At 38.9% G+C, this 10,019-nt stretch overlaps 1 pseudogene; it reads right to left on the reverse strand.

The window, feature by feature from the left end:
• Positions 1-4,954: 4,954 nt before the first annotated feature.
• LOC109113818 overlaps positions 4,955-10,019 on the reverse strand; it is a 15,196-nt pseudogene continuing 10,131 nt past the window's right edge.

Here is a 10,019-nt window from a genome sequence, read left to right on the forward strand (position 1 = left end):
AAGACTTCATCCTTTCCTAAACCTAAAAAAGAAAAAAAAAAAACTACGACTCCAAGACTTCTGCTTCCAAGTCTGCTCAAAATGTCTAACAGCATCCAGATTGGGTTTATACTGAGTCACGGTCTTTCTGTTAACCTACACTAGCAATACACGACGTCAAATTAACAAATAGCTGTTAACGTGAACGTTTCTTCACGTAAACGTGCTTAAGTTAGCGGTGTCGCGGGTTACTGTTTAAAACCGTGTCAGTGGGTTCCAGTCACACACACTGCTGGTCAAACTGAACACTAACGCGTCTACTTCACTTCACCTTCCACGCGAAAATAATTCATCTTGGCGTCTAAACGACATTTAAAGGCAAAAGCGACTAGTGTCGACCTAAAAACGGATGTCAGCCAAGATAACTAACGTTATAGCTGCCTAACTTTAATGTGGGTTATGAGCAGCCTGAAACTTCCTGGATGGCCTTTAAAATTGATATAATTATTGCATGTTTTCTACACGTGTAGCACTGCTAGCTTACTAAGAAAAATAATATATATATAAAAATAAAAAATCGCAAGAGAGGGAACTCTATTTCACAGTATCTGCCTCCCTCACTAACAAAGCGCCTGCCCTGGCGCTTTCCGTGTGTGTTCGGCCTTTAATTCTGCCGGATGTACCATCTCACTGTTCCAAGTGGGGTGTCAGAGACGTGTAACTGCCGTTTAATACACAGATGCGATTTTAATATACGGACATTGAAGTGAACAGACATGACAAACGATTCTCTCTGTATTATCCAGCATCATCAACACTGCACAGGAACGAAGCTTTAGAGATTCAACGTTGGTTTTTACCGTGTTCTGTTACATTTGAGCTCAATCTGATTGGACACCGTGGAGAATGTGTCCACATGGATAGGAAATAACCACACACCATTTCCTTCTACGATTGTCGACGTTGTGTAATATGATTTGATTACACGTTCCTAAATATTTCCGGAGGTTTTGGGTGGCATCACCACCTCAGTGTCCAAGAGACTGTCAAAGCAATTACACGGCGTTTGTTTTTACAGTTTTGCTGCATTCTTAATGGCTGGGTCCTGTGTAGGACCTGTGATCATGAAGTGCAGTGACACCTTGCGTGGCGTTACATCAAGGAAATCTAAACACGTTTTTAAAGGCCATTTGTATGATAATGAACAACTGCTGTCCTCGCATTTAGTGTTGTGCTTTCTGTAAAAAGTGTGAAAACATCGATCAGCTTTTACTAGCTAGAGTTCAGATTGTCATGATTTTTCACACACTAACAGCTGAGATGTGATAAACTTTGTTTTTAGGGGTTTCAGCAACAATAATTCGCTTCGGTCTCGCACACGCGCGAAAGTGATCAGATCGTTTCATACGTAGAAAAAAAAAACAGGATCTTTCGAACCTGTGCGGTGGGGAAAAAACCCCATTGTGTTTCTGCAGTCCAACGCCTCTTAACCCTCTCGGCACTCGTGCGCCATTTTTGGATTTTTGGAAATACGATAATAAAAACATAATCTCTATCGAGTACCGAACTGTACGCTAGGGAACTTTTTTTTTTGTCAGTGTTTAAAGATCGGCCCCAAATTAGTTAAATTAATCCAACTATATACATTTTGACATGAAATAGGCTCACTTAAAATACATTTCTGCGTAAGAAATAGTTTCCCGTCTCGATTTGTAACGTCAGTTAACCGCTACTGTCTAAAAGCAAGCACTAGGCACATGGTCAAGTTCAAATAAACTTTCGCTGAGGCGATATATATTAAAGTTAAAAGTAATTTGTTACGTAAAATGTAATGAAAAGCCGACGTATGCACTTGATTATAGTAACCAAAGCATTAACGTTAAACTGCGACATTATTATTATTATTATTATTTCTAAAACACACATCTGAATAAGGTATTTATAACATTTATACTTCGCTTTAGAAATAACTACGTTTCAAGGGCTTGCTTGGCATATTTGTAAACAAGCAGATGAAAACTGACGACGTTTGGCCACAGCGTGGAGAACAACATCATCCATTATAATTTTTAAAAGTTCCAGAAACACCAGTTACGGTGGCCACAGGAGAAAAAAATAATAACCTTAGCAGTACATTTGGGTGTGGATCCCTTTTTTTTCTTCTTGTTTTTTTCTTTTCTTGTTTTTCTACTTCTAATCATTTTCATTGCATGTAAATCTACTTCTCTTTATGGCACCTTTAATCTCAGCTTACAAATATCCGCTTATGCCTCCTTACTCAGGCACTATTTCACACAGGGTCAGTGGGGGGGGGGGAAAGGAAACAGTCAATGGAACCTGTCGTATCAAATCTCCCCTTCCTTCAACTTGGACCAGATATACAGTATATGTAACCCGAATTCCCCTCAGATCTACCTGGGGAGCCAGGAGATTTTAGAAGCGCTTGCCCCAAACCCACATAATGGTTGATGTAGAAAATTAAACCGTGAAGTTTTCTGTCCAGACACACCATCCTTACTCACATACTCCACATTTACTAAGTAAAGTAGAACGACAGGACTTCGAGAGACTCAACACCTTACCTTGATTGACTCCCCTTTTTAAATTGCATTAATAAATGCAAAAAAATGTTGTCCTAGGCATAATTTGTAACTCATTGTTGTAAAACAAAACCCATCAAACTACCAAGATGACGTGACACCATGCAGCATGCACTACGGGTGAGATAGGCCTGCAGGCAGCACCATTGTAGAGCATGCAGCTATTCCATACCACAGCTAACCCTTGCAAACTATAGCCATTTAATACATTCTCACCTTATCTTTTTTCCAGACAGTGGCAAATAAACTGCTGAGAAGCCATCCGTCAGAACCAGGAATGCACCTTCTTCACCTTCTTCACCCTGTGTGTGTGTGTGTGTGTGTGTGTGTCTCAGATAAAGTGTGCATACTGAGTAGTTACGGATTATAGGAGCCAGCTTATTTTCAACCTATAGTGGCTGACGCCAGCCTATAAAAGACGCCCGGACAGTTGACGGTGCTGGAGCGCTATCACAAAAGCTTATCAGTTACACGGAGTTTTTAAGCCTTGCCAATTTAAACATTCAAACTAGTTTAAAGCATTCAAGCACCAAAAATGCTAAATAACTCAACTGAGTGCTTACGCGGCTGTGTTCGCAGTTATGTCTTAATGCAACAACTAACTCTTCTTCGTGGTTATGTCTTTAAGTGAACGTAGAACAGTTGAGAAGACATCGGGGGTGTATTCCAGAAATACACTTGAACTCTGAGTTGATTTACCCTGAGATCGGAAACTCTGAGTTTACATACACCCCTGCTCCCCTACCAGGTTAGGTTCACAGGTTAGGTTACTATGGTAACTTGCAGAGAGTAGGTTTAGTTCTGTCTTTTACTGTATTTATTAGAACCGAAAACCCTGAGTTTCCCTTTTCTGGAGTTTTAGATACCAATAAAACCCGTTTTCTGGAATACACCCCAGATGTGTATCATTATATTGGATGTATTGTCTCTTAAAGTGACTGCCTTATTTACTAGCTGCTACCGGCTGTCCAGTCCAATCCAAGAAATTAAACGATAGACAATCACTCACAGTTTACTGAATTACTTTGTAATCTTAACAAGAATTAAAATTTTATTGATACAGTGAAGACTAGGCAATGATATTTTACATTTGATTATTCAGGTTCTGTACCTGGACACCTACAAACTTGAAAAACCTTAAACATTGTTATTTATTTGTGCTATTACACAATTTCAAACAGGGCCCAAGGGTACAACCAGCACCAGGGCCCTGCAAACCACAGCTACAGCCCATATATATGGCAGCAGTTTTTATATTCACTGGTCTGATGTCTGAGTACAGAGTATTTTACCTCTGATTCATCTAAATAATGTAAGTGTTTAGCAGAATATGAAGTTATTACATCAGCAGTATGGAATGTTTGACTACACAAATACTTCTGCTTCACTGTACGATTGTATTTATCAGGCTGTGTATGTGTGCCCTTGCCGTGCACTATAGCAGTAATTGGAGAGTTTTTGGCAGCGGGCAAGGTTGCCATGGAGATGGCAGTCGATTGTGCTGGCCTTCCCCTCAGAAATTTTGTAAAACACGCTTCCTTCCCACACATGCCAAGCACTGCTATCAGTCCTCATAGACAACTACTTATTCAAGCCTTGAGACGGAGTGCTGCTAAATATTTTAATAAAAGTTCTAAAAATGTCCAAAAAGCATAACTTTGTCAACACCTCTTTTCTTTTGTAGTTGTCTGTTTCAGTTGTCTGGTACAACAGTACAGTAATTATGTTCTGTGTTGTTACCATATATTTCATGATTACCATGTTAATATACAATGGTTTACATGTGAATTACATCAAAGTACCTGTATGAAAAAAAACAAAGCATTTTTCCAAAAAACATAATAATACCACAGTACTTTTTTTGTATGCACTTAATACTACTTATGTACATTGACAGAAGAGAGTCATGGACTGCAGCATAACAAAGGACAGATTATACACATTGCCTCTCCTACACACAAAGAAAAAAGATAGAGTGTGAGAGTTCAGGCATTTCAGTTCAGTCAATTTCATGGTATTCACAGGCTCCGACAGAAAAATATAGCTATTTCGGGTGTATCATTGTGGTCAAGCAGTGGTCTGAACTGCTGTACCATTCTTCGGGGCTTTTTATACAGAATCTATTTTAAATGGAATCTAAATGGAATTTCCTTCTACAAGAACGCGCTTAATTTCTGAACTTAACACAATAGGTTATATAGTTACCGATAGTATACTAGGGATTAACTCTAGGCAATATGTTATTTTAAGCAGACATGCTAACATTAAACAAGCTTAGGGAACAAGATACCAGTGGCACAAGGGAGTAACTACGCTCCCAAAGTCTCAGAAGTGGATTGAAGTCAGAGGAGTAGAAACAACTTTATCTACAGAAGTTAGCTCAACAGTAGCTGCAGTCGACGCAGAGACACGGACGCTTCTACTGCAGGTCTCGTGATCTTTTTCTCCTCCTCCTTTTCCTCCTTCCTGTTTCTTCATTACCATCAGTGTCACCATCTTTTTTATCCACTTCTGCTTCAGCCAGAGTTGAAGATGGACCGCCTCGAGATCTCCACCCCCTCATCTGTGAGGAACACCTCTCCATCTCCTCGCTGCCCGGGTGGAGGGGCTGTGAAGATCGCCTCCATTTGTTTTCTCACCTGAGGAGTGTAACTTAGCCAGGGCAGCACACCATCAGGTCCCCCAATGTTGTGTACCCACTTGGCTGAGGTTCCTCGGTGAGCTCCCAGGCTCCTGGGAGGAGTCAGCATCTCCATCTCGCACCTTCTTGACGCTGAAGGTCATTGGAGAGATGATGGAAGGACGAGCTCTTGGAAGAGGAGCTCTTTGGGTGGTTAGGGGTGAAGCTTTTCTGTGATCTTCTCACGCTGTTCTGGGAGGCACGATCTTGTTGATCTTCTTCTCTATGCTGCTTCAGTGAGAAGGCCTTTTTTAGACTATCCACCTTCTTCAGACTGGAGCGCTTTGAACTTGTCAGCCACTGAGCGCTCATGATGTTTCCGCTTCCCAATCCTGGGAAGCTGTCTTCATGCAGGTCTAGCGAATCGTCACCACCCTCTGCCAGAGGACTCGTTGCACCTTTTTCCTCGTCATCATCGGGAGGTGAGGCTGATGGTTTGCAGGCCTTCATCTTGAGAACGGTTTAAATCAGTATCGCGGAGTTGGTGCAGATGGACCCGATCTCATCCTGAGAGGTGGAGGCCGGGCCATCTTTAGTTAGCAGAGTGGAGGGATTTCACTGTCCTCCTGAAAATCTGAGAGGAGGGGGGCACACGGGAAAAATGTCATGGAACAATGACCCTGAAACGGGGTTCTGTTGTAACAGACTGTCTTTAACGGGTACAGTGCCTATAATGCGGTAAAGAACCGTTTTATGTTAACCTGGAATTTAAACGTTAAACTGTTGCATTGTGCAGACGATTTTTAGCAAATAAAATACTAAACAACTTCCATGCAGGTTATCCAGTTTATGCATTTTGTGAGGAATCGCAACCCACAACTTGGGTTCCGTATGACCAAGCCAGCAATACTTCCACCACTGAAAGTATTAGTTCAACCCCCATCGCTTTTGTATAATAACAGTCCAGTATTTGTGCTCTGTTGTTGGAGGCTTTCTTTTTAGTTAATTGTACAATTACTGACAAAAGACCTGTTTGTTGCAGAGCAACCTAATACCAAGGCATGTGGAGGCATTTGTGTGGAGTTTACTAGCTCAAAAAAAAAACAAAAAAAGAAACAAAAAAAAGGGGCATTTATGGCAAGAGGTTTGAAGTATACTGTTCCACACAATTCCTTTTAAAAAGGCCTTTGATTTATAAACATTACATGTATTTCACTGAGCAATCTAAGTCAAGGTTTGTGGATATACTGACATAGCTCCAATATATGTTGAATGCAATGCATTGTTCCTTTCTCTTTGTCTATGTGTTCCGTTACTGTTGATTTAAACAGGACATTTGAATATTAAATTATTTACCTATGAATAAGTAAATATGTTGCTCAATCATTTATACTGAAATAAAAAATATCAGGTATGCCCACCCTTTCAATCTCTCCCTCTCTCTCTCTGCTCTCTCTCGCTCTCCACACACACCACAAACATACACACACACAGAGAGAGTGTGCGGAATATTCCTGTCCCCAAACATTCCAAAAGTCAAATTCCTTTTAAAATCTTTTATTTAAAAATGACAACTTAAATTATATTTCACTAAAGATGTATTTATTTGTGAAGTCAAGATTTTTTGGGTATTACTGATAACGTAAATGAAAAAACTATTTATCACTTTTTTTTTTATATTTGTTTTCTTATTGTTTGATTATGTGTGTATTAAATAAATATATACAAATGCTATCGTTTGCATAATTAAATAACCATTCAATCACTGCAATAATCAACAACAAAAGATCACAAAAAATGCCACACCCTTTCAAATGTCTCTCTGACACACAGACAGCAGAGTATTCTCTTATCGCTGTTCTCCCCTCACACACGCAGACCCCCCTGACACACACCTCAGACACGGCTGCTGAGGTTTTCAGAGGGTTATGCTTCATGCTTAAGGAGTAAATTGAAGATCTGACCCTCAGGGAAGGGGTGGATTAGAAGCACGAATGTAGCTTTTGCACGCTCACCTGCTCCCTCTATAAGGGCACTAAGCACACAATTCAGAGCACGTATCATATATATCTTGCAAGCTCTAAACATCTAAATTACAGATTTGTTACTGTATGCCAGTATTCTAATATGAAACTGCATGTAGAAGTATATGCTGAAAATTGTGGAGTATAAACAGATCTTCAGATGCTCCTGTCAAGAAATTCTCTACCCTATAAATCCCTCATTTAAGTTTTTTAGCTGTGCTTAGAATTAAGCTCACTAATTCAAAAGAACTGTTCCTGTTCCTTAAATCTGTAATAGAGATAGTCATTGAGAGCTCTCAGTTGTTGGACATTCACCTTATTTTATTGTATATGCACTATAAAATGGAATAACATCATTTAAAGAAAACTTTATCCCCATCCTCTTGGCCACGAAACTCTGTGCCATTAACAAGAAGCTGGGTAACAAATTCCAATGAAGGAACGCAACTACTATTTTGTTTTTTACATTCAAGAAATAATCCCAATGTTTTGCTGATTAATACGAGAAGAACCTTTTCCAAAGGTGCATTTTTTAAAAATGTGTTAATTGTTATTTTCAAAAACCTTTGAATAGCCAGTATCGCCCTGAGGGCAGAGATCCAGTCCAAACCAGTGTTGACTCTGGGCAAACCAGTTTCTTCATGAGCAAAGGTACAGAGTAACACCCCTCAAGTTCAAAGAGCTACACGGAAACCAGAGCTGGGGAGTTGGCTGTGTTCAGTTTTTCTTCTATAAAAGTATCAGCTTTTAATTTGTGATAACCTGGTAATGTCTATATTTGTATTCTATTTCATAATTAATAATAGAGTGAAACTCAGGCAACACCTTTATATTATGTTTTCAGTCCAATATATAAGAATTGCAATTTACCAAGAACCTTCACAGATGGGATTTAAGGAGATGTTAGATTAAAAAAAAAAAAACATTAACTCTGAAAAACGATTCCCTGTTGAAATATGTTGATTCAGCTCAAATCTAATTAGTTTGTGCCTTGAGGGCTTTGTCAGATAAAAAGTGCACACATGAAATATATCTCCAAAAGCCTGGGAAATTTCACACATTAGTAGGCTGACCCCAATCAGAAGGCTTTATTAAAAGCGTCTCAACAGTACAAATTTCATTAAAAGTAAAACTAATATATATCAATATAATGATGCATATTTTACAAAACCCTATGGGAATGACATCATTCTAGTGACAATTTTTTTACTCTATTCACATTTTGAACCAAAGAAGGGAGTCTCTGTTTGTTAGTTTCTCTCTTCATTTATCTTTTGCATTCTTAGTTGAAGCTGCTCCAGTCTTTCTGATCCTGCTCTGTAACCACCTTTCTTAAACATTTGTTTGTCAGTCCTGTCTCTTGTAACACAGTCAGTGATAAATCAAGACATTTGCCATTCAGATTTGGACCTTTATCTAAATACACAATGGCCAGAGGAAGAGAAAAGAGGAGGGGACTGAGAACTTTTGAAAACATTGTGTCACATGCCGATACCTCTGGTTCAGTGTGTAATGGGAGCCTGGATAATTAATGTGCTCTGCTGGAGGCCTCCAGACCTTTTTGGGTACGTGGAAAGAAAGATGAGCAATGGTGTGTGTGTGTGTGTGTGTGTGTGTGTGTCTCAATCGGAAGCTTGTAGGATCTGAACAGACACAAGATCAGCAGAAAGCACAGTAAAGAATCATAGGAACGACAAATATACGAACAATAGAGGATGGGACTATTAAAACGAAAAGACACAAAGAAAGGATGTGTAACTGCTGGATGTTAGCAGTAATGAATTTGTTCTTGCTAAAGGAAAATGTTGTTTTGAGACTGACATGAACATATGCCAGGAACTGCTCTCAAAGTCTGTCACTACAGAGTAATCAAAAAAGCAGAACCATGATGGGTTAATATAAAAATACAAACACTAAAATAAACATGCAGTGGTATTTTAGTATTATTTATACTATTATAGCTTTTAGTCATATTTTTAAATGAGCTTCTCTTAGGTTTATTTTTATTTCAGTTTAATTTTTTTCCAGTTTCATTTTAGCATTTCAACCTGTACTTCTTACAGTTAGCTGCCAAAGCATTTCAAATTTTACTTGGTTTGTTTTTTTTGTCATCTAATAATTATATTTTATGTTTTCAGCTTTATATCAATTAGCCAACAATACAAACGTAGTGTCCAACATTTATGAAATACTAAAAATACATAATACAAAAAAAAATCCCTCAATATTACAATACTGTTCTGCCAAGAAAAAACAACAACAAAAACGCACAGTACACTGTCTTTGAATCTTTTCTTCTCATCCAGGGAAAATGATTCTGCAACTGTTAATTCCAATGTAAATCTGACTCAGAAAAAGTCTACACCCATCTGCATCGTTTTGTTTGTCAGTGAATGGATGTCTAACTAAAATAAGGACTAAATTGTATGTCTAAAGCCATTTTTTCTCTTTCAGATTAATAATGTAACACATTTATAAGATTATGAAGACATAAAAACACATGACATACATCCTACATGTGACGCCCCATCAGCCTTGGCAGGATTTTGCGTAAAAAAAAAACGCAGACAAATATGTGCTTGTTCATCCGTTACCTGTTTATGATGTGTGGAAGAAGTTCAGAGAATCTTTGGCCTTGGAATAAGTGGAAAGCAACAGCCAACGGCGAAAACACAGTTCAGTGGAGATGCTGGGCAAAAGAATGTGCTATCAAAGCCTCCTCCGATCTGCAGCACTGTGGGTGAAAACTATGGGAAAGTGATATTTAAAGGGCCATGTGCAGGCTCTAGACTGACT

The sequence above is a fragment of the Cyprinus carpio genome, chromosome B9, assembly GCF_018340385.1.
Source record: "Cyprinus carpio isolate SPL01 chromosome B9, ASM1834038v1, whole genome shotgun sequence".
Lineage (NCBI taxonomy): Eukaryota > Metazoa > Chordata > Actinopteri > Cypriniformes > Cyprinidae > Cyprinus > Cyprinus carpio.